This window comes from Taudactylus pleione, unplaced genomic scaffold, assembly GCF_031769625.1.
Source record: "Taudactylus pleione unplaced genomic scaffold, aTauple2 ptg000085l, whole genome shotgun sequence".
NCBI classification, from domain to species: domain Eukaryota; kingdom Metazoa; phylum Chordata; class Amphibia; order Anura; family Myobatrachidae; genus Taudactylus; species Taudactylus pleione.
In genome coordinates, this window is record NW_028284487.1 from 2,060,560 (window position 1) to 2,084,921 (window position 24,362).

At 31.1% G+C, this 24,362-nt stretch overlaps 18 non-coding genes across 18 annotated transcripts; all 18 read left to right on the forward strand.

Moving 5' to 3' along the window:
• The first annotated feature begins 490 nt into the window (after positions 1 to 490).
• Positions 491 to 563, forward strand: TRNAV-UAC (transfer RNA valine (anticodon UAC)). The gene has a single exon. It is a non-coding gene; the product is annotated as a tRNA-Val (tRNA).
• Positions 564 to 1,878: 1,315 nt separating this feature from the next.
• Positions 1,879 to 1,951, forward strand: TRNAV-UAC (transfer RNA valine (anticodon UAC)). Its single transcript has one exon. It is a non-coding gene; the product is annotated as a tRNA-Val (tRNA).
• Positions 1,952 to 3,266: 1,315 nt separating this feature from the next.
• On the forward strand, positions 3,267 to 3,339 carry TRNAV-UAC (transfer RNA valine (anticodon UAC)). Its single transcript has one exon. It is a non-coding gene; the product is annotated as a tRNA-Val (tRNA).
• Positions 3,340 to 4,653: 1,314 nt separating this feature from the next.
• On the forward strand, positions 4,654 to 4,726 carry TRNAV-UAC (transfer RNA valine (anticodon UAC)). The gene has a single exon. It is a non-coding gene; the product is annotated as a tRNA-Val (tRNA).
• Positions 4,727 to 7,426: 2,700 nt separating this feature from the next.
• On the forward strand, positions 7,427 to 7,499 carry TRNAV-UAC (transfer RNA valine (anticodon UAC)). The gene has a single exon. It is a non-coding gene; the product is annotated as a tRNA-Val (tRNA).
• A 1,313-nt stretch (positions 7,500 to 8,812) lies between these two features.
• On the forward strand, positions 8,813 to 8,885 carry TRNAV-UAC (transfer RNA valine (anticodon UAC)). Its single transcript has one exon. It is a non-coding gene; the product is annotated as a tRNA-Val (tRNA).
• A 1,314-nt stretch (positions 8,886 to 10,199) lies between these two features.
• Positions 10,200 to 10,272, forward strand: TRNAV-UAC (transfer RNA valine (anticodon UAC)). The gene has a single exon. It is a non-coding gene; the product is annotated as a tRNA-Val (tRNA).
• Positions 10,273 to 11,585: 1,313 nt separating this feature from the next.
• TRNAV-UAC (transfer RNA valine (anticodon UAC)) lies at positions 11,586 to 11,658 on the forward strand. Its single transcript has one exon. It is a non-coding gene; the product is annotated as a tRNA-Val (tRNA).
• Positions 11,659 to 12,971: 1,313 nt separating this feature from the next.
• Positions 12,972 to 13,044, forward strand: TRNAV-UAC (transfer RNA valine (anticodon UAC)). The gene has a single exon. It is a non-coding gene; the product is annotated as a tRNA-Val (tRNA).
• Positions 13,045 to 14,357: 1,313 nt separating this feature from the next.
• Positions 14,358 to 14,430, forward strand: TRNAV-UAC (transfer RNA valine (anticodon UAC)). Its single transcript has one exon. It is a non-coding gene; the product is annotated as a tRNA-Val (tRNA).
• Positions 14,431 to 15,743: 1,313 nt separating this feature from the next.
• On the forward strand, positions 15,744 to 15,816 carry TRNAV-UAC (transfer RNA valine (anticodon UAC)). The gene has a single exon. It is a non-coding gene; the product is annotated as a tRNA-Val (tRNA).
• Positions 15,817 to 17,129: 1,313 nt separating this feature from the next.
• TRNAV-UAC (transfer RNA valine (anticodon UAC)) lies at positions 17,130 to 17,202 on the forward strand. Its single transcript has one exon. It is a non-coding gene; the product is annotated as a tRNA-Val (tRNA).
• A 1,666-nt stretch (positions 17,203 to 18,868) lies between these two features.
• On the forward strand, positions 18,869 to 18,941 carry TRNAV-UAC (transfer RNA valine (anticodon UAC)). Its single transcript has one exon. It is a non-coding gene; the product is annotated as a tRNA-Val (tRNA).
• A 942-nt stretch (positions 18,942 to 19,883) lies between these two features.
• Positions 19,884 to 19,956, forward strand: TRNAV-UAC (transfer RNA valine (anticodon UAC)). Its single transcript has one exon. It is a non-coding gene; the product is annotated as a tRNA-Val (tRNA).
• Positions 19,957 to 20,256: 300 nt separating this feature from the next.
• On the forward strand, positions 20,257 to 20,329 carry TRNAV-UAC (transfer RNA valine (anticodon UAC)). The gene has a single exon. It is a non-coding gene; the product is annotated as a tRNA-Val (tRNA).
• A 942-nt stretch (positions 20,330 to 21,271) lies between these two features.
• On the forward strand, positions 21,272 to 21,344 carry TRNAV-UAC (transfer RNA valine (anticodon UAC)). The gene has a single exon. It is a non-coding gene; the product is annotated as a tRNA-Val (tRNA).
• A 1,312-nt stretch (positions 21,345 to 22,656) lies between these two features.
• TRNAV-UAC (transfer RNA valine (anticodon UAC)) lies at positions 22,657 to 22,729 on the forward strand. The gene has a single exon. It is a non-coding gene; the product is annotated as a tRNA-Val (tRNA).
• Positions 22,730 to 24,043: 1,314 nt separating this feature from the next.
• TRNAV-UAC (transfer RNA valine (anticodon UAC)) lies at positions 24,044 to 24,116 on the forward strand. The gene has a single exon. It is a non-coding gene; the product is annotated as a tRNA-Val (tRNA).
• Positions 24,117 to 24,362: the final 246 nt, after the last annotated feature.

Below are 24,362 nucleotides of genomic sequence, written 5' to 3' on the forward strand. Positions count from 1 at the left end.
AATCATATTATGTTGTATTATAACATTCACTCTTAGATCATCTGTTTTCAAGGAAAGCAGAAATGTCTAATTTTTATCTGCAAGTTTAGCAAAAATGATGATAAATTTAACATTTGGAATGGTAGTATTTTTGTTATCCTACAAGTTTTTTTTAAGCAGTATACTTGAATTATGTCATTAAAAGGCATTTTATTTCTACAAAGTCTTACCAAAATATGCAAGCAGCTCTTGATAACAAGGCGAGAAAATACATAGCAAGACAATCTTGTTAAATCTCATGTCAGTAGAATACAAATGTTCAAGTTGCTAGAAATAATGCATATTTTTTTCAAATATAAATATTTTTAGCTTGAAAAACTTTGTAAAATGTTCATTTGAAATAGATATATACAGGTTTATTTGACATTGTGCTCATTACTCTTTACTAAGTTTTAACTAAAATTTTTGATCTTGCAAGTTTGACCAACCATGTGAGGACAGCCTCCGTCTTGGTTTCATAGTGTAGTGGTTATCACATCTGCTTTACACGCAGAATGTTCTGGGTTCAATCCCCAGTGAAATCAAATTTATTAATCATGACCTATACCAACAGGTATACTTTAAGGAAGGCTTTCCTGCTACTGGCCAATGTGAAATATGTTGTTTGTTCACTTACAAACTGTTTCTTCACTGCTAATGAGAATACATTTTATCTTAAAAACATTTAGCTTTCAACCATAAAAAACTATCATAATAGAGCAAACAGCTGATTGAAGAACTAAAGAAGTTTCAATTTATTTTGTTATTGTATAATAAATTGGTAACAAAGTGATCATGCACATTTCTGATCATACAAACTTGGCCACCCATGAACCTCTCATCTTGGTTTCATAGTGTAAGGGTTATCACATCTGCTTTACTGATGGAAGGGCCTGGGTTCAATCCCCAGTGAAACCAGATTTGTCAATACTGAAATTATTCAATCTGGTCCACTTTTAAGAAGCCTTTCCTACTAATATCCAATGTTAGATGTGTTGTTTGTTGAATTATAAACTCTAGTCTTTCTCTGCTAATGAGAATACATTTTATCCTAAAATCATTTAGCTTTTAACCATAAAAAATATTATAATACAGCAAACAACTGTTTAAAGAACTATAGAAGTTTCAATTTATTTTGTTATTGTAAAAGAGATTGGTAACAAAGTGTCATTTTTTTCTATTTAAAGCTAACATATGAATTGTAGCATCATTTCTAACTACTGTTTTCCCAACCTTTGAAAAAGATGCCACTCAACCCAGTATCTCCATGTAGCCATTTTCCCAGTACTTCAATTTTCACCTGACAATGCCAGGAACCATCCAATGCTGCAGAGGGTTGGTGTGATCAAGTTAATACATTAGAAGCTGCAATCATGTTATGTTGTATTATAACATTCACTCTTAGGTCATCTGTTTTCAATGAAAACAGAAATGTCTAATTTTTATCTGCAAGTTTAGCAAAAATGATGATAAATTTAACTTTTGGAATGGTAGTATTTTTGTTATCCTACAAGTTTTTTTTAAGCAGTATACTTGAATTATGTCATTAAAAGGCATTTTATTTCTACAAAGTCTTACCAAAATATGCAAGCAGCTCTTGATAACAAGGTAAGGAAATACATAGCAAGACAATCTTGTTAAATCTCATGTCAGTAGAATACAAATGTTCAAGTTGCTAGAAATAATGCATATTTTTTTCAAATATAAATATTATTAGCTTGAAAAGCTTTGTAAAATGTTTCATTTGAAATAGATATATTCAGGTTTATTTGACATTGTGCTCATTTCTCTTTACTAAGTTTTAACTAAAAATTTTGATCATGCAAGTTTGACCAACCATGTGAGGACATTCTCCATCTTGGTTTCATAGTGTAGTGGTTATCACATCTGCTTTACACGCAGAAGGTCCTGGGTTCAATCCCCAGTGAAATCAAATTTATTAATCATGACCTTAACCAACAGGTATACTTTAAGGAAGGCTTTCCTGCTACTGCCCAATGTGAAATATGTTGTTTGTTCACTTACAAACTGTTTCTTCACTGCTAATGAGAATACATTTTATCTTAAAAACATTTAGCTTTCAACCATAAAAAACTATCATAATAGAGCAAACAGCTGATTGAAGAACTAAAGAAGTTTCAATTTATTTTGTTATTGTATAATAAATTGGTAACAAAGTGATCATGCACATTTCTGATCATACAAACTTGGCCACCCATGATCTTCTCATCTTGGTTTCATAGTGTAAGGGTTATCACATCTGCTTTACTCATGGAAGGGCCTTGGTTCAATCCCCAGTGAAACCAGATTTGTCAATACTGAAATTATTCAATCTGGTCCACTTTTAAGAAGCCTTTCCTACTAATATCCAATGTTAGATGTGTTGTTTGTTCAATTATAAACTCTATTCTTTCTCTGCTAATGAGAATACATTTTATCCTAAAATCATTTAGCTTTTAACCATAAAAAATATCATAAAACAGCAAACAACTTATTAAAGAACTATAGAAGTTTCAATTTATTTTGTTATTGTAAAAGAGATTGGTAACAAAGTGTCGTTTTTTTCTAATTAAAGCTAACATATGAATTGTAGCATCATTTCTAACTACTGTTTTCCCAACCTTTGAAAAAGATGCCACTCAACCCAGTATCTCCATGTAGCCATTTTCCCAGTACTTCAATTTTCACCTGACAATGCCAGTAACCATCCAATGCTGCAGAGGGTTGGTGTGATCAAGTTAATACATTAGAAGCTGCAATCATGTTATGTTGTATTATAACATTCACTCTTAGGTCATCTGTTTTCAATGAAAACAGAAATGTCTAATTTTTATCTGCAAGTTTAGCAAAAATGATGATAAATTTAACATTTGGAATGGTAGTATTTTTGTTAATCTACAAGTTTTTTTTAAGCAGTATTCTTGAATTATGTCATTAAAAGGCATTTTATTTCTACAAAGTCTTACCAAAATATGCAAGCAGCTCTTGATAACAAGACAAGAAAATAGATAGCAAGACAATCTTGTAAAATCTCATGTCAGTAGAATACAAATGTTCAAGTTGCTAGAAACAATGCATATTTTTTTCAAATATAAATATTATTAGCTTGAAAAGCTTTATAAAATGTTTCATTTGAAATAGATATATTCAGGTTTATTTGACATTGTGCTCATTACTCTTTACTAAGTTTTAACTAAAAATTTTGATCATGCAAGTTTGACCAACCATGTGAGGACATTCTCCATCTTGGTTTCATAGTGTAGTGGTTATCACATCTGCTTTACATGCAGAAGGTCCTGGGTTCAATCCCCAGTGAAATCATATTTATTAATAATGACCTATACCAACAGGTATACTTTAAGGAAGGCTTTCCTGCTACTGCCCAATGTGAAATATGTTGTTTGTTCAATTATAAACTGTATCTTCACTGCTAATGAGAATACATTTTATCTTAAAAACATTTAGCTTTCAACCATAAAAAACTATCATAATAGAGCAAACAACTGATTAAAGAACTAAAGAAGTTTCAATTTATTTTGTTATTGTATAATAAATTGGTAACAAAGTGATCATGCACATTTCTGATCATACAAACTTGGCCACCCATGATTCACTCATCTTGGTTTCATAGTGTAAGGGTTATCACATCTGCTTTACTCATGGAAGGGCCTGGGTTCAATCCCCAGTGAAACCAGATTTGTCAATACTGAAATTATTCAATCTGGTCCACTTTTAAGAAGCCTTTCCTACTAATATCCAATGTTAGATGTGTTGTTTGTTCAATTATAAACTCTATTCTTTCTCTGCTAATGAGAATACATTTTATCCTAAAATCATTTAGCTTTTAACCATAAAAAATATCATAAAACAGCAAACAACTTATTAAAGAACTATAGAAGTTTCAATTTATTTTGTTATTGTAAAAGAGATTGGTAACAAAGTGTCGTTTTTTTCTAATTAAAGCTAACATATGAATTGTAGCATCATTTCTAACTACTGTTTTCCAACCATTGAAAAATATGCCACTCAACCCAGTATCTCCATGTAGACATTTTTCCCAGTACTTCAATTTTCACCTGACAATGCCAGCAACCATCCAATGCTGCAGAGCGTTGGTGTGATCAAGTTAATACATTAGAAGCTGCAATCATGTTATGTTGTATTATAACATTCACTCTTAGGTCATCTGTTTTCAATGAAAACAGAAATGTCTAATTTTTATCTGCAAGTTTAGCAAAAATGATGATAAATTTAACATTTAGAATGGTAGTATTTTTGTTATCCTACAAGTTTTTTTTAAGCAGTATACTTGAATTATGTCATTAAAAGGCATTTTATTTCTACAAAGTCTTACCAAAATATGCAAGCAGCTCTTGATAACAAGGCAAGAAAATACATAGCAAGACCATCTTCTTAAATCTCATGTCAGTAGAATACAAATGTTCAAGTTGCTAGAAATAATGCATATTTTTTTCAAATATAAATATTATTAGCTTGAAAAACTTTGTAAAATGTTCATTTGAAATAGATATATACAGGTTTATTTGACATTGTGCTCATTACTCTTTACTAAGTTTTAACTAAAATTTTTGATCTTGCAAGTTTGACCAACCATGTGAGGACAGCCTCCGTCTTGGTTTCATAGTGTAGTGGTTATCACATCTGCTTTACACGCAGAAGGTCCTGGGTTCAATCCCCAGAGAAATCATATTTATTAATAATGACCTATACCAACAGGTATACTTTAAGGAAGGCTTTCCTGCTACTCCCCAATGTGAAATATGTTGTTTGTTCAATTACAAACTGTATCTTCACTGCTAATGAGAATACATTTTATCTTAAAAACATTTAGCTTTCAACCATAAAAAACTATCATAATAGAGCAAACAACTGATTAAAGAACTAAAGAAGTTTCAATTTATTTTGTTATTGTATAATAAATTGGTAACAAAGTGATCATGCACATTTGTGATCATACAAACTTGGCCACCCATAATCCACTCATCTTGGTTTCATAGCGTAAGGGTTATCACATCTGCTTTACTCGTGGAAGGTCCTGGGTTCAATTCCCAGTGAAACCAGATTTGTCAATACTGAACTTATTCTATCTGGTCCACTTTTAAGAAGCCTTTCCTACTAATATCCAATGTTAGATGTGTTGTTTGTTCAATTACAAACTCTGTTCTTTCTCTGCTAATGAGAATACATTTTATCCTAAAATCATTTAGCTTTTTACCATAAAAAATATCATAATACAGCAAACAACTGATTAAAGAACTATAGAAGTTTCAATTTATTTTGTTATTTTAAAAGAGATTGGTAACAAAGTGTCATTTTTTTCTATTTAAAGCTAACATGTGAATTGTAGCATCATTTCTAACTACTGTTTTCCAACCTTTGAAAAAGATGCCACTCAACCCAGTATCTCCATGTAGCCATTTTCCCAGTACTTCAATTTTCACCTGACAATGCCAGGAACCATCCAATGCTGCAGAGGGTTGGTGTGATCAAGTTAATACATTAGAAGCTGCAATCATGTTATGTTGTATTATAACATTCACTCTTAGGTCATCTGTTTTCAATGAAAACAGAAATGTCTAATTTTTATCTGCAAGTTTAGCAAAAATGATGATAAATTTAAGTTTTGGAATGGTAGTATTTTTGTTATCCTACAAGTTTTTTTTAAGCAGTATACTTGAATTATGTCATTAAAAGGCATTTTATTTCTACAAAGTCTTACCAAAATATGCAAGCAGCTCTTGATAACAAGGCAAGAAAATACATAGCAAGACAATCTTGTTAAATCTCATGTCAGTAGAATACAAATGTTCAAGTTGCTAGAAATAATGCATATTTTTTTCAAATATAAATATTATTAGCTTGAAAAACTTTGTAAAATGTTCATTTGAAATAGATATATACAGGTTTATTTGACATTGTGCTCATTACTCTTTACTAAGTTTTAACTAAAATTTTTGATCTTGCAAGTTTGACCAACCATGTGAGAACAGCCTCCGTCTTGGTTTCATAGTGTAGTGGTTATCACAACTGCTTTACACGCAGAATTTTCTGGGTTCAATCCCCAATGAAATCAAATTTATTAATCATGACCTATACCAACAGGTATACTTTAAGGAAGGCTTTCCTGCTACTGCCCAATGTGAAATATGTTGTTTGTTCACTTACAAACTGTTTCTTCACTGCTAATGAGAATACATTTTATCTTAAAAACATTTAGCTTTCAACCATAAAAAACTATCATAATAGAGCAAACAGCTGATTGAAGAACTAAAGAAGTTTCAATTTATTTTGTTATTGTATAATAAATTGGTAACAAAGTGATCATGCACATTTCTGATCATACAAACTTGGCCACCCATGATTCACTCATCTTGGTTTCATAGTGTAAGGGTTATCACATCTGCTTTACTCATGGAAGGGCCTGGGTTCAATCCCCAGTGAAACCAGATTTGTCAATACTGAAATTATTCAATCTGGTCCACTTTTAAGAAGCCTTTCCTACTAATATCCAATGTTAGATGTGTTGTTTGTTCAATTATAAACTCTAGTCTTTCTCTGCTAATGAGAATACATTTTATCCTAAAATCATTTAGCTTTTAACCATAAAAAATATCATAAAACAGCAAACAACTTATTAAAGAACTATAGAAGTTTCAATTTATTTTGTTATTGTAAAAGAGATTGGTAACAAAGTGTCGTTTTTTTCTAATTAAAGCTAACATATGAATTGTAGCATCATTTCTAACTACTGTTTTCCAACCATTGAAAAATATGCCACTCAACCCAGTATCTCCATGTAGACATTTTTCCCAGTACTTCAATTTTCACCTGACAATGCCAGCAACCATCCAATGCTGCAGAGCGTTGGTGTGATCAAGTTAATACATTAGAAGCTGCAATCATGTTATGTTGTATTATAACATTCACTCTTAGGTCATCTGTTTTCAATGAAAACAGAAATGTCTAATTTTTATCTGCAAGTTTAGCAAAAATGATGATAAATTTAACATTTAGAATGGTAGTATTTTTGTTATCCTACAAGTTTTTTTTAAGCAGTATACTTGAATTATGTCATTAAAAGGCATTTTATTTGTACAAAGTCTTACCAAAATATGCAAGCAGCTCTTGATAACAAGGCAAGAAAATACATAGCAAGACCATCTTCTTAAATCTCATGTCAGTAGAATACAAATGTTCAAGTTGCTAGAAATAATGCATATTTTTTTCAAATATAAATATTATTAGCTTGAAAAACTTTGTAAAATGTTCATTTGAAATAGATATATACAGGTTTATTTGACATTGTGCTCATTACTCTTTACTAAGTTTTAACTAAAATTTTTGATCTTGCAAGTTTGACCAACCATGTGAGGACAGCCTCCGTCTTGGTTTCATAGTGTAGTGGTTATCACATCTGCTTTACACGCAGAAGGTCCTGGGTTCAATCCCCAGTGAAATCATATTTATTAATAATGACCTATACCAACAGGTATACTTTAAGGAAGGCTTTCCTGCTACTGCCCAATGTGAAATATGTTGTTTGTTCAATTACAAACTGTATCTTCACTGCTAATGAGAATACATTTTATCTTAAAAACATTTAGCTTTCAACCATAAAAAACTATCATAATAGAGCAAACAACTGATTAAAGAACTAAAGAAGTTTCAATTTATTTTGTTATTGTATAATAAATTGGTAACAAAGTGATCATGCACATTTGTGATCATACAAACTTGGCCACCCATAATCCACTCATCTTGGTTTCATAGCGTAAGGGTTATCACATCTGCTTTACTCGTGGAAGGTCCTGGGTTCAATTCCCAGTGAAACCAGATTTGTCAAAACTGAACTTATTCTATCTGGTCCACTTTTAAGAAGCCTTTCCTACTAATATCCAATGTTAGATGTGTTGTTTGTTCAATTATAAGCTCTATTCTTTCTCTGCTAATGAGAATACATTTTATCCTAAAATCATTTAGCTTTTAACCATAAAAAATATCATAATACAGCAAACAACTGATTAAAGAACTAAAGAAGTTTCAATTTATTTTGTTATTGTAAAAGAGATAGGTAACAGTGTCATTTTTTTCTAATTAAAGCTAACATATGAATTGTAGCATCATTTCTAACTACTGTTTTCCCAACCTTTGAAAAAGATGCCACTCAACCCAGTATCACCATGTAGCCCTTTTCCCAGTACTTCAATTTTCACCTGACAATGCCAGCAACCATCCAATGCTGCAGAGCGTTGGTGTGATCAAGGTAATACATTAGAAGCTGCAATCATGTTATGTTGTATTATAACATTCACTCTTAGGTCATCTGTTTTCAATGAAAACAGAAATGTCTAATTTTTATCTGCAAGTTTAGCAAAAATGATGATAAATTTAACATTTAGAATGGTAGTATTTTTGTTAATCTACAAGTTTTTTTTTAAGCAGTATACTTGAATTATGTCATTAAAAGGCATTTTATTTCTACAAAGTCTTACCAAAATATGCAAGCAGCTCTTGATAACAAGGCAAGAAAATACATAGCAAGACAATCTTGTTAAATCTCATGTCAGTAGAATACAAATGTTCAAGTTGCTAGAAATAATGCATATTTTTTTCAAATATAAATATTATTAGCTTGAAAATCTTTGTAAAATGTTCATTTGAAATAGATATATACAGGTTTATTTGACATTGTGCTCATTACTCTTTACTAAGTTGTAACTAAAATTTTTGATCTTGCAAGTTTGACCAACCATGTGAGAACAGCCTCCGTCTTGGTTTCATAGTGTAGTGGTTATCACATCTGCTTTACACGCAGAAGGTCCTGGGTTCAATCCCCAGTGAAATCATATTTATTAATAATGACCTATACCAACAGGTATACTTTAAGGAAGGCTTTCCTGCTACTGCCCAATGTGAAATATGTTGTTTGTTCACTTACAAACTGTTTCTTCACTGCTAATGAGAATACATTTTATCTTAAAAACATTTAGCTTTCAACCATAAAAAACTATCATAATAGAGCAAACAGCTGATTGAAGAACTAAAGAAGTTTCAATTTATTTTGTTATTGTATAATAAAGTGGTAACAAAGTGATCATGCACATTTGTGATCATACAAACTTGGCCACCCATGAACCACTCATCTTGGTTTCATAGCGTAAGGGTTATCACATTTGCTTTACTCGTGGAAAGTGCTGGGTTCAATCCCCAGTGAAACCAAATTTGTCAATACTGAACTTATTCTATCTGGTCCACTTTTTAGAAGCCTTTCCTACTAATATCCAATGTTAGATGTGTTGTTTGTTCAATTATAAACTCTATTCTTTCTCTGCTAATGAGAATACATTTTATCCTAAAATCATTTAGCTTTTAACCATAAAAAATATCATAATACAGCAAACAACTGATTAAAGAACTAAAGAAGTTTCAATTTATTTTGTCATTGTAAAAGAGATAGGTAACAGTGTCATTTTTTTCTAATTAAAGCTAACATATGAATTGTAGCATCATTTCTAACTACTGTTTTCCCAACCTTTGAAAAAGATGCCACTCAACCCAGTATCACCATGTAGCCCTTTTCCCAGTACTTCAATTTTCACCTGACAATGCCAGTAACCATCCAATGCTGCAGAGGGTTGGTGTGATCAAGTTAATACATTAGAAGCTGCAATCATGTTATGTTGTATTATAACATTCACTCTTAGGTCATCTGTTTTCAATGAAAACAGAAATGTCCAATTTTTATCAGCAAGTTTAGCAAAAATGATGATAAATTTAACATTTGGAATGGTAGTATTTTTGTTAATCTACAAATTTTTTTTTTAAGCAGTATACTTGAATTATGTAATTAAAAGGCATTTTATTTCTACAAAGTCTTACCAAAATATGCAAGCAGTTCTTGATAACAAGGCAAGAAAATAGATAGCAAGACAATCTTGTTAAATCTCATGTCAGTAGAATACAAATGCTCAAGTTGCTAGAAATAATGCATATTTTTTTCAAATATAAATATAATTAGCTTGAAAAACTTTGTAAAATGTTCATTTGAAATAGATATATACAGGTTTATTTGACATTGTGCTCATTACTCTTTACTAAGTTTTAACTAAAATTTTTGATCTTGCAAGTTTGACCAACCATGTGAGGACAGCTTCCGTCTTGGTTTCATAGTCTAGTGGTTATCACATCTGCTTTACACGCAGAAGGTCCTGGGTTCAATCCCCAGTGAAATCATATTTATTAATAATGACCTATACCAACAGGTATACTTTAAGGAAGGCTTTCCTGCTACTGCCCAATGTGAAATATGTTGTTTGTTCACTTACAAACTGTTTCTTCACTGCTAATGAGAGTACATTTTATCTTAAAAACATTTAGCTTTCAACCATAAAAAACTATCATAATAGAGCAAACAACTGATTAAAGAACTAAAGAAGTTTCAATTTATTTTGTTATTGTATAATAAATGGGTAACAAAGTGATCATGCACATTTGTGATCTTACAAACTTGGCCGCCCAACATCCACCTATCTTGGTTTCATAGTGTAAGGGTTATCACATCTGCTTTATTCATGGAAGTTCCTTGCTTCAATCCCCAGTGAAACCAGATTTGTCAATAATGAACTTATTCAATCTGGTCCACTTTTAAGAAGCCTTTGATTCTAATATCCAATGTTAGATGTGTTGTTTGTTCAATTACAAACTCTGTTCTTTCTCTGCTAATGAGAATACATTTTATCCTAAAATCATTTAGCTTTTAACCATAAAAAATATCATAATACAGCAAACAACTGATTAAAGAACTAAAGAAGATTCAATTTATTTTGTTATTGTAAAAGAGATAGGTAACAGTGTCATTTTTTTCTAATTAAAGCTAACATATGAATTGTAGCATCATTCCTAACTACTGTTTTCCCAACCTTTGAAAAAGATGCCACTCAACCCAGTATCACCATGTAGCCCTTTTCCCAGTACTTCAATTTTCACCTGACAATGCCAGTAACCATCCAATGCTGCAGAGCGTTGGTGTGATCAAGTTAATACATTAGAAGCTGCAATCATGTTATGTTGTATTATAACATTCACTCTTAGGTCATCTGTTTTCAATGAAAACAGAAATGTCCAATTTTTATCTGCAAGTTTAGCAAAAATGATGATAAATTTAACATTTGGAATGGTAGTATTTTTGTTAATCTACAAGTTTTTTTTAAGCAGTATACTTGAATTATGTCATTAAAAGACATTTTATTTCTACAAAGTCTTACCAAAATATGCAAGCAGTTTTTGATAACAAGGCAAGAAAATAGACAGCAAGACAATCTTGTTAAATCTCATGTCAGTAGAATACAAATGTTCAAGTTGCTAGAAATAATGCATATTTTTTTCAAATATAAATATTATTAGCTTGAAAAGCTTTGTAAAATGTTTCATTTGAAATAGATATATACAGGTTTATTTGACATTGTGCTCATTACTCTTTACTAAGTTTTAACTAAAATATTTGATCATGCAAGTTTGACCAACCATGTGAGGACAGCCTCCATCTTGGTTTCATAGTGTAGTGGTTATCACATCTGCTTTACACGCAGAAGGTCCTGGGTTCAATCCCCAGTGAAATCAAATTTATTAATCATGACCTATCCCAACAGGTATACTTTAAGGAAGGCTTTCCTGCTACTGCCCAATGTGAAATATGTTGTTTGTTCACTTACAAACTGTTTCTTCACTGCTAATGAGAATACATTTTATCTTAAAAACATTTAGCTTTCAACCATAAAAAACTATCATAATAGAGCAAACAGCTGATTGAAGAACTAAAGAAGTTTCAATTTATTTTGTTATTGTATAATAAATTGGTAACAAAGTGATCATGCACATTTGTGATCATACAAACTTGGCCACCCATAAGCCTCTCATCTTGGTTTCATAGTGTAAGGGTTATCACATCTGCTTTACTCGTGGAAGGTCCTGGGTTCAATCTCCAGTGAAACCAGATTTGTCAATACTGAACTTATTCAATAAGGTCTACTTTTAAGAAGCCTTTCCTACTAATATCCAATGTTAGATGTGTTGTTTGTTCAATTATAAACTCTATTCTTTCTCTGCTAATGAGAATACATTTTATCCTAAAATCATTTAGCTTTTAACCATAAAAAATATCATAATACAGCAAACAACTGATTAAAGAACTATAGAAGTTTCAATTTATTTTGTTATTGTAAAAGAGATTGGTAACAAAGTGTCATTTTTTTCTATTTAAAGCTAACATATGAATTGTAGCATCATTTCTAACTACTGTTTTCCAACCATTGAAAAAGATGCCACTCAACCTAGTATCTCCATGTAGCCATTTTTCCCAGTACTTCAATTTTCACCTGACAATGCCAGCAACCATCCAATGCTGCAGAGCGTTGGTGTGATCAAGTTAATACATTAGAAGCTGCAATCATGTTATGTTGTATTATAACATTCACTCTTAGGTCATCTGTTTTCAATGAAAACAGAAATGTCTAATTTTTATCTGCAAGTTTAGCAAAAATGATGATAAATTTAACATTTAGAATGGTAGTATTTTTGTTAATCTACAAGTTTTTTTTAAGCAGTATACTTGAATTATGTCATTAAAAGGCATTTTATTTCTACAAAGTCTTACCAAATATGCAAGCAGCTCTTGATAACAAGGCAAGAAAATACATAGCAAGACAATCTTGTTAAATCTCATGTCAGTAGAATACAAATGTTCAAGTTGCTAGAAATAATGCATATTTTTTTCAAATATAAATATTATTAGCTTGAAAAACTTTGTAAAATGTTCATTTGAAATAGATATATACAGGTTTATTTGACATTGTGCTCATTACTCTTTACTAAGTTTTAACTAAAATTTTTGATCTTGCAAGTTTGACCAACCATGTGAGGACAGCCTCTGTCTTGGTTTCATAGTGTAGTGGTTATCACATCTGCTTTACACGCAGAAGGTCCTGGGTTCAATCCCCAGTGAAATCATATTTATTAATAATGACCTATACCAACAGGTATACTTTAAGGAAGGCTTTCCTGCTACTGCCCAATGTGAAATATGTTGTTTGTTCACTTACAAACTGTTTCTTCACTGCTAATGAGAGTACATTTTATCTTAAAAACATTTAGCTTTCAACCATAAAAAACTATCATAATAGAGCAAACAACTGATTAAAGAACTAAAGAAGTTTCAATTTATTTTGTTATTGTATAATAAATGGGTAACAAAGTGATCATGCACATTTGTGATCTTACAAACTTGGCCGCCCAACATCCACCTATCTTGGTTTCATAGTGTAAGGGTTATCACATCTGCTTTATTCATGGAAGTTCCTTGCTTCAATCCCCAGTGAAACCAGATTTGTCAATAATGAACTTATTCAATCTGGTCCACTTTTAAGAAGCCTTTGATTCTAATATCCAATGTTAGATGTGTTGTTTGTTCAATTACAAACTCTGTTCTTTCTCTGCTAATGAGAATACATTTTATCCTAAAATCATTTAGCTTTTAACCATAAAAAATATCATAATACAGCAAACAACTGATTAAAGAACTAAAGAAGATTCAATTTATTTTGTTATTGTAAAAGAGATAGGTAACAGTGTCATTTTTTTCTAATTAAAGCTAACATATGAATTGTAGCATCATTCCTAACTACTGTTTTCCCAACCTTTGAAAAAGATGCCACTCAACCCAGTATCACCATGTAGCCCTTTTCCCAGTACTTCAATTTTCACCTGACAATGCCAGTAACCATCCAATGCTGCAGAGCGTTGGTGTGATCAAGTTAATACATTAGAAGCTGCAATCATGTTATGTTGTATTATAACATTCACTCTTAGGTCATCTGTTTTCAATGAAAACAGAAATGTCCAATTTTTATCTGCAAGTTTAGCAAAAATGATGATAAATTTAACATTTGGAATGGTAGTATTTTTGTTAATCTACAAGTTTTTTTTAAGCAGTATACTTGAATTATGTCATTAAAAGACATTTTATTTCTACAAAGTCTTACCAAAATATGCAAGCAGTTTTTGATAACAAGGCAAGAAAATAGACAGCAAGACAATCTTGTTAAATCTCATGTCAGTAGAATACAAATGTTCAAGTTGCTAGAAATAATGCATATTTTTTTCAAATATAAATATTATTAGCTTGAAAAGCTTTGTAAAATGTTTCATTTGAAATAGATATATACAGGTTTATTTGACATTGTGCTCATTACTCTTTACTAAGTTTTAACTAAAATATTTGATCATGCAAGTTTGACCAACCATGTGAGGACAGCCTCCATCTTGGTTTCATAGTGTAGTGGTTATCACATCTGCTTTACACGCAGAAGGTCCTGGGTTCAATCCCCAGTGAAATCAAATTTATTAATCATGACCTATCCCAACAGGTATACTTTAAGGAAGGCTTTCCTGCTACTGCCCAATGTGAAATATGTTGTTTGTTCACTTACAAACTGTTTCTTCACTGCTAATGAGAATACATTTTATCTTAAAAACATTTAGCTTTCAACCATAAAAAACTATCATAATAGAGCAAACAGCTGATTGAAGAACTAAAGAAGTTTCAATTTATTTTGTTATTGTATAATAAATTGGTAACAAAGTGATCATGCACATTTGTGATCATACAAACTTGGCCACCCATAAGCCTCTCATCTTGGTTTCATAGTGTAAGGGTTATCACATCTGCTTTACTCGTGGAAGGTCCTGGGTTCAATCTCCAGTGAAACCAGATTTGTCAATACTGAACTTATTCAATAAGGTCTACTTTTAAGAAGCCTTTCCTACTAATATCCAATGTTAGATGTGTTGTTTGTTCAATTATAAACTCTATTCTTTCTCTGCTAATGAGAATACATTTTATCCTAAAATCATTTAGCTTTTAACCATAAAAAATATCATAATACAGCAAACAACTGATTAAAGAACTATAGAAGTTTCAATTTATTTTGTTATTGTAAAAGAGATTGGTAACAAAGTGTCATTTTTTTCTATTTAAAGCTAACATATGAATTGTAGCATCATTTCTAACTACTGTTTTCCAACCATTGAAAAAGATGCCACTCAACCTAGTATCTCCATGTAGCCATTTTTCCCAGTACTTCAATTTTCACCTGACAATGCCAGCAACCATCCAATGCTGCAGAGCGTTGGTGTGATCAAGTTAATACATTAGAAGCTGCAATCATGTTATGTTGTATTATAACATTCACTCTTAGGTCATCTGTTTTCATGGAAAACAGAAATGTCTAATTTTTATCTGCAAGTTTAGCAAAAATGATGATAAATTTAACATTTAGAATGGTAGTATTTTTGTTAATCTACAAGTTTTTTTTAAGCAGTATACTTGAATTATGTCATTAAAAGGCATTTTATTTCTACAAAGTCTTACCAAATATGCAAGCAGCTCTTGATAACAAGGCAAGAAAATACATAGCAAGACAATCTTGTTAAATCTCATGTCAGTAGAATACAAATGTTCAAGTTGCTAGAAATAATGCATATTTTTTTCAAATATAAATATTATTAGCTTGAAAAACTTTGTAAAATGTTCATTTGAAATAGATATATACAGGTTTATTTGACATTGTGCTCATTACTCTTTACTAAGTTTTAACTAAAATTTTTGATCTTGCAAGTTTGACCAACCATGTGAGGACAGCCTCTGTCTTGGTTTCATAGTGTAGTGGTTATCACATCTGCTTTACATGCAGAAGGTCCTGGGTTCAATCCCCAGTGAAATCATATTTATTAATAATGACCTATACCAACAGGTATACTTTAAGGAAGGCTTTCCTGCTACTGCCCAATGTGAAAGATGTTGTTTGTTCACTTGCAAACTGTTTCTTCACTGCTAATGAGAATACATTTTATCTTAAAAACATTTAGCTTTCAACCATAAAAAACTATCATAATAGAGCAAACAACTGATTAAAGAACTAAAGAAGTTTCAATTTATTTTGTTATTGTATAATAAATTGGTAACAAAGTGATCATGCACATTTGTGATCATACAAACTTGGCCACCCATCATCCACCTATCTTGGTTTCATAGTGTAAGGGTTATCACATCTGCTTTACTCATGGAAGTTCCTGGCTTCAATCCCCAGTGAAACCAGATTTGTCAATACTGAACTTATTCTATCTGGTCCACTTTTAAGAAGCCTTTCCTACTAATATCCAATGTTAGATGTGTTGTTTGTTCAATTATAAACTCTATTCTTTCTCTGCTAATGAGAATACATTTTATCCTAAAATCATTTAGCTTTTAACCATAAAAAATATCATAATACAGCAAACAACTGATTAAAGAACTAAAGAAGTTTCAATTTATTTTGTTATTGTAAAAGAGATAGGTAACAGTGTCATTTTTTTCTAATTAAAGCTAACATATGAATTGTAGCATCATTTCTAACTACTGTTTTCCCAACATTTGAAAAAGATGCCACTCAACCCAGTATCACCATGTAGCCCTTTTCCCAGTACTTTAATTTTCACCTGACAATGCCAGTAACCATCCAATGCTGCAGAGGGTTGGTGTGATCAAGTTAATACATTAGAAGCTGCAATCATGTTATGTTGTATTATAACATTCACTCTTAGGTCATCTGTTTTCAATGAAAACAGAAATGTCCAATTTTTATCTGCAAGTTTAGCAAAAATGATGATAAATTTAACATTTGGAATGGTAGTATTTTTGTTAATCTACAAGTTTTTTTTAAGCAGTATACTTGAATTATGTCATTAAAAGGCATTTTATTTCTACAAAGTCTTACCAAAATATGCAAGCAGTTCTTGATAACAAGGCAAGAAAATAGACAGCAAGACAATCTTGTTAAATCTCATGTAAATAGAATACAAATGTTCAAGTTGCTAGAAATAATGCATATTTGTTTCAAATATAAATATTATTAGCTTGAAAAGCTTTGTAAAATGTTTCATTTGAAATAGATATATACAGGTTTATTTGACATTGTGCTCATTACTCTTTACTAAGTTTTAACTAAAATATTTGATCATGCAAGTTTGACCAACCATGTGAGGACAGCCTCCATCTTGGTTTCATAGTGTAGTGGTTATCACATCTGCTTTACACGCAGAAGGTCCTGGGTTCAATCCCCAGTGAAATCATATTTATTAATAATGACCTATACCAACAGGTATACTTTAAGGAAGGCTTTCCTGCTACTGCCCAATGTGAAATATGTTGTTTGTTCACTGCTAATGAGAATACATTTTATCTTAAAAACATTTAGCTTTCAACCATAAAAAACTATCATAATAGAGCAAACAACTGATTAAAGAACTAAAGAAGTTTCAATTTATTTTGTTATTGTATAATAAATTGGTAACAAAGTGATCATGCACATTTGTGATCATATAAACTTGACCACCCATCATCCACCTATCTTGGTTTCATAGTGTAAGGGTTATCACATCTGCTTTACTCATGGAAGTTCCTGGCTTCAATTCCCAGTGAAAACAGATTTGTCAATACTGAACTTATTCTATCTGGTCCACTTTTAAGAAGCCTTTCCTACTAATATCCAATGTTAGATGTGTTGTTTGTTCAATTATAAACTCTATTCTTTCTCTGCTAATGAGAATACATTTTATCCTAAAATCATTTAGCTTTTAACCATAAAAAATATCATAATACAGCAAACAACTGATTAAAGAACTAAAGAAGTTTCAATTTATTTTGTTATTGTAAAAGAGATAGGTAACAGTGTCATTTTTTTCTAATTAAAGCTAACATATGAATTGTAGCATCATTTCTAACTACTGTTTTCCCAACCTTTGAAAAAGATGCCACTCAACCCAGTATCACCATGTAGCCCTTTTCCCAGTACTTTAATTTTCACCTGACAATGCCAGTAACCATCCAATGCTGCAGAGGGTTGGTGTGATCAAGTTAATACATTAGAAGCTGCAATCATGTTATGTTGTATTATAACATTCACTCTTAGGTCATCTGTTTTCAATGAAAACAGAAATGTCCAATTTTTATCTGCAAGTTTAGCAAAAATGATGATAAATTTAACATTTGGAATGGTAGTATTTTTGTTAATCTACAAGTTTTTTTTAAGCAGTATACTTGAATTATGTAATTAAAAGGCATTTTATTTCTACAAAGTCTTACCAAAATATGCAAGCAGTTCTTGATAGCAAGGCAAGAAAATAGATAGCAAGACAATCTTGTTAAATCTCATGTCAGTAGAATACAAATGTTCAAGTTGCTAGAAATAATGCATATTTTTTTCAAATATAAATATTATTAGCTTGAAAAACTTTGTAAAATGTTCATTTGAAATAGATATATACAGGTTTATTTGACATTGTGCTCATTACTCTTTACTAAGTTTTAACAAAAATTTTTGATCTTGCAAGTTTGACCAACCATGTGAGGACAGCTTCCGTCTTGGTTTCATAGTCTAGTGGTTATCACATCTGCTTTACACGCAGAAGGTCCAGGGTTCAATCCCTAGTGAAATCATATTTATTAATAATGACCTATACCAACAGGTATACTTTAAGGAAGGCTTTCCTGCTACTGCCCAATGTGAAATATGTTGTTTGTTCACTTACAAACTGTTTCTTCACTGCTAATGAGAATACATTTTATCTTAAAAACATTTAGCTTTCAACCATAAAAAACTATCATAATAGAGCAAACAACTGATTAAAGAACTAAAGAAGTTTCAATTTATTTTGTTATTGTATAATAAATGGGTAACAAAGTGATCATGCACATTTGTGATCATACAAACTTGGCCACCCATAAGCCTCTCATCTTGGTTTCATAGTGTAAGGGTTATCACATCTGCTTTACTCGTGGAAGGTCCTGGGTTCAATCCCCAGTGAAACCAGATTTGTCAATACTGAACTTATTCAATCAGTTCCACTTTTAAGAAGCCTTTTCTACTAATATCCAATGTTAGATATGTTGTTTGTTCAATTATAAACTCTATTCTTTCTCTGCTAATGAGAATACATTTTATCCTAAAATCATTTAGCTTTTAACCATAAAAAATATCATAATACAGCAAACAACTGATTAAAGAACTATAGAAGTTTCAATTTATTTTGTTATTGTAAAAGAGATTGGTAACAAAGTGTCATTTTTTTCTATTTAAAGCTAACATATGAATTGTAGCATCATTTCTAACTACTGTTTTCCAACCATTGAAAAAGATGCCACTCAACCCAGTATCTCCATGTAGCCATTTTTCCCAGTACTTCAATTTTCACCTGACAATGCCAGCAACCATCCAATGCTGCAGAGCGTTGGTGTGATCAAGTTAATACATTAGAAGCTGCAATCATGTTATGTTGTATTATAACATTCACTCTTAGGTCATCTGTTTTCAATGAAAACAGAAATGTCTAATTTTTATCTGCAAGTTTAGCAAAAATGATGATAAATTTAACATTTAGAATGGTAGTATTTTTGTTAATCTACAAGTTTTTTTTAAGCAGTATACTTGAATTATGTCATTAAAAGGCATTTTATTTCTACAAAGTCTTACCAAAATATGCAAGCAGCTCTTGATAACAAGGCAAGAAAATACATAGCAAGACAATCTTGTTAAATCTCATGTCAGTAGAATACAAATGTTCAAGTTGCTAGAAATAATGCATATTTTTTTCAAATATAAATATTATTAGCTTGAAAAGCTTTGTAAAATGTTTCATTTGAAATAGATATATACAGGTTTATTTGACATTGTGCTCATTACTCTTTACTAAGTTTTAACTAAAATATTTGATCATGCAAGTTTGACCAACCATGTGAGGACAGCCTCCATCTTGGTTTCATAGTGTAGTGGTTATCACATCTGCTTTACACGCAGAAGGTCCTGGGTTCAATCCCCAGTGAAATCAAATTTATTAATCATGACCTATACCAACAGGTATACTTTAAGGAAGGCTTTCCTGCTACTGCCCAATGTGAAATATGTTGTTTGTTCACTTACAAACTGTTTCTTCACTGCTAATGAGAATACATTTTATCTTAAAAACATTTAGCTTTCAACCATAAAAAACTATCATAATAGAGCAAACAACTGATTAAAGAACTAAAGAAGTTTCAATTTATTTTGTTATTGTATAATAAATTGGTAACAAAGTGATCATGCACATTTGTGATCATACAAACTTGGCCACCCATGAGCCTCTCATCTTGGTTTCATAGTGTAAGGGTTATCACATCTGCTTTACTCGTGGAAGGTTCTGGGTTCAATCCCCAGTGAAACCAGATTTGTCAATACTGAACTTATTCAATCAGTTCCACTTTTAAGAAGCCTTTTCTACTAATATCCAATGTTAAATGTGTTGTTTGTTCAATTATAAACTCTATTCTTTCTCTGCTAATGAGAATACATTTTATCCTAAAATCATTTAGCTTTTAACCATAAAAAATATCATAATACAGCAAACAACTGATTAAAGAACTATAGAAGTTTCAATTTATTTTGTTATTGTAAAAGAGATTGGTAACAAAGTGTAATTTTTTTCTATTTAAAGCTAACATATGAATTGTAGCATCATTTCTACCTACTGTTTTCCAACCATTGAAAAAGATGCCACTCAACCCAGTATCTCCATGTAGCCATTTTTCCCAGTACTTCAATTTTCACCTGACAATGCCAGCAACCATCCAATGCTGCAGAGCGTTGGTGTGATCAAGTTAATACATTAGAAGCTGCAATCATGTTATATTGTATTATAACATTCACTCTTAGGTCATCTGTTTTCAATGAAAACAGAAATGTCCAATTTTTATCTGCAAGTTTAGCAAAAATGATGATAAATGTAACATTTGGAATGGTAGTATTTTTGTTAATCTACAAGTTTTTTTTAAGCAGTATACTTGAATTATGTCATTAAAAGGCATTTTATTTCTACAAAGTCTTACCAAAATATGCAAGCAGCTCTTGATAACAAGGCAAGAAAATACATAGCAAGACAATCTTGTTAAATCTCATGTCAGTAGAATACAAATGTTCAAGTTGCTAGAAATAATGCATATTTTTTTCAAATATAAATATTATTAGCTTGAAAAGCTTTGTAAAATGTTTCATTTGAAATAGATATATACAGGTTTATTTGACATTGTGCTCATTACTCTTTACTAAGTTTTAACTAAAATTTTTGATCTTGCAAGTTTGACCAACCATGTGAGGACAGCCTCCGTCTTGGTTTCATAGTGTAGTGGTTATCACATCTGCTTTACACGCAGAAGGTCCTGGGTTCAATCCCCAGTGAAATCATATTTATTAATAATGACCTATACCAACAGGTATACTTTAAGGAAGGCTTTCCTGCTACTGCCCAATGTGAAATATGTTGTTTGTTCACTTACAAACTGTTTCTTCACTGCTAATGAGAATACATTTTATCTTAAAAACATTTAGCTTTCAACCATAAAAAACTATCATAATAGAGCAAACAACTGATTAAAGAACTAAAGAAGTTTCAATTTATTTTGTTATTGTATAATAAATTGGTAACAAAGTGATCATGCACCTTTGTGATCATACAAACTTGGCCACCCATCATCCACCTATCTTGGTTTCATAGTGTAAGGGTTATCACATCTGCTTTACTCATGAAAGTTCCTGGCTTCAATACCCAGTGAAACCAGATTTGTCAATACTGAACTTATTCTATCTGGTCCACTTTTAAGAAGCCTTTCCTACTAATATCCAATGTTAGATGTGTTGTTTGTTCAATTATAAACTCTATTCTTTCTCTGCTAATGAGAATACATTTTATCCTAAAATCATATAGCTTTTAACCATAAAAAATATCATAATACAGCAAACAACTGATTAAAGAACTAAAGAAGTTTCAATTTATTTTGTTATTGTAAAAGAGATAGGTAACAGTGTCATTTTTTTCTAATTAAAGCTAACATATGAATTGTAGCATCATTTCTAACTACTGTTTTCCCAACCTTTGAAAAAGATGCCACTCAACCCAGTATCACCATGTAGCCCTTTTCCCAGTTCTTCAATTTTCTCCTGACAATGCCAGTAACCATCCAATGCTGCAGAGGGTTGGTGTGATCAAGTTAATACATTAGAAGCTGCAATCATGTTATGTTGTATTATAACATTCACTCTTAGGTCATCTGTTTTCAATGAAAACAGAAATGTCCAATTTTTATCTGCAAGTTTAGCAAAAATGATGATAAATTTAACATTTGGAATGGTAGTAATTTTGTTAATCTACAAATTTTTTTTAAGCAGTATACTTGAATTATGTCATTAAAAGGCATTTTATTTCTACAAAGTCTTACCAAAATATGCAAGCAGCTCTTGATAACAAGGCAAGAAAATACATAGCAAGACAATCTTGTTAAATCTCATGTCAGTAGAATACAAATGTTCAAGTTGCTAGAAATAATGCATATTTTTTTCAAATATAAATATTATTAGCTTGAAAATCTTTGTAAAATGTTCATTTGAAATAGATATATACAGGTTTATTTGACATTGTGCTCATTACTCTTTACTAAGTTGTAACTAAAATTTTTGATCTTGCAAGTTTGACCAACCATGTGAGAGCAGCCTCCGTCTTGGTTTCATAGTGTAGTGGTTATCACATCTGCTTTACACGCAGAAGGTCCTGGGTTCAATCCCCAGTGAAATCATATTTATTAATAATGACCTATACCAACAGGTATACTTTAAGGAAGGCTTTCCTGCTACTGCCCAATGTGAAATATGTTGTTTGTTCACTTACAAACTGTTTCTTCACTGCTAATGAGAATACATTTTATCTTAAAAACATTTAGCTTTCAACCATAAAAAACTATCATAATAGAGCAAACAGCTGATTGAAGAACTAAAGAAGTTTCAATTTATTTTGTTATTGTATAATAAATTGGTAACAAAGTGATCATGCACATTTGTGATCATACAAACTTGGCCACCCATGATCCACTCATCTTGGTTTCATAGCGTAAGGGTTATCACATTTGCTTTACTCGTGGAAAGTGCTGGGTTCAATCCCCAGTGAAACCAAATTTGTCAATACTGAACTTATTCTATCTGGTCCACTTTTTAGAAGCCTTTCCTACTAATAGCCAATGTTAGATGTGTTGTTTGTTCAATTATAAACTCTATTCTTTCTCTGCTAATGAGAATACATTTTATCCTAAAATCATTTAGCTTTTAACCATAAAAAATATCATAATACAGCAAACAACTGATTAAAGAACTAAAGAAGTTTCAATTTATTTTGTCATTGTAAAAGAGATAGGTAACAGTGTCATTTTTTTCTAATTAAAGCTAACATATGAATTGTAGCATCATTTCTAACTACTGTTTTCCCAACCTTTGAAAAAGATGCCACTCAACCCAGTATCACCATGTAGCCCTTTTCCCAGTACTTCAATTTTCACCTGACAATGCCAGTAACCATCCAATGCTGCAGAGGGTTGGTGTGATCAAGTTAATACATTAGAAGCTGCAATCATGTTATGTTGTATTATAACATTCACTCTTAGGTCATCTGTTTTCAATGAAAACAGAAATGTCCAATTTTTATCAGCAAGTTTAGCAAAAATGATGATAAATTTAACATTTGGAATGGTAGTATTTTTGTTAATCTACAAATTTTTTTTTTAAGCAGTTTACTTGAGTTATGTAATTAAAAGGCATTTTATTTCTACAAAGTCTTACCAAAATATGCAAGCAGTTCTTGATAACAAGGCAAGAAAATAGATAGCAAGACAATCTTGTTAAATCTCATGTCAGTAGAATACAAATGCTCAAGTTGCTAGAAATAATGCATATTTTTTTCAAATATAAATATAATTAGCTTGAAAAACTTTGTAAAATGTTCATTTGAAATAGATATATACAGGTTTATTTGACATTGTGCTCATTACTCTTTACTAAGTTTTAACTAAAATTTTTGATCTTGCAAGTTTGACCAACCATGTGAGGACAGCTTCCGTCTTGGTTTCATAGTCTAGTGGTTATCACATCTGCTTTACACGCAGAAGGTCCTGGGTTCAATCCCCAGTGAAATCATATTTATTAATAATGACCTATACCAACAGGTATACTTTAAGGAAGGCTTTCCTGCTACTGCCCAATGTGAAATATGTTGTTTGTTCACTTACAAACTGTTTCTTCACTGCTAATGAGAGTACATTTTATCTTAAAAACATTTAGCTTTCAACCATAAAAAACTATCATAATAGAGCAAACAACTGATTAAAGAACTAAAGAAGTTTCAATTTATTTTGTTATTGTATAATAAATGGGTAACAAAGT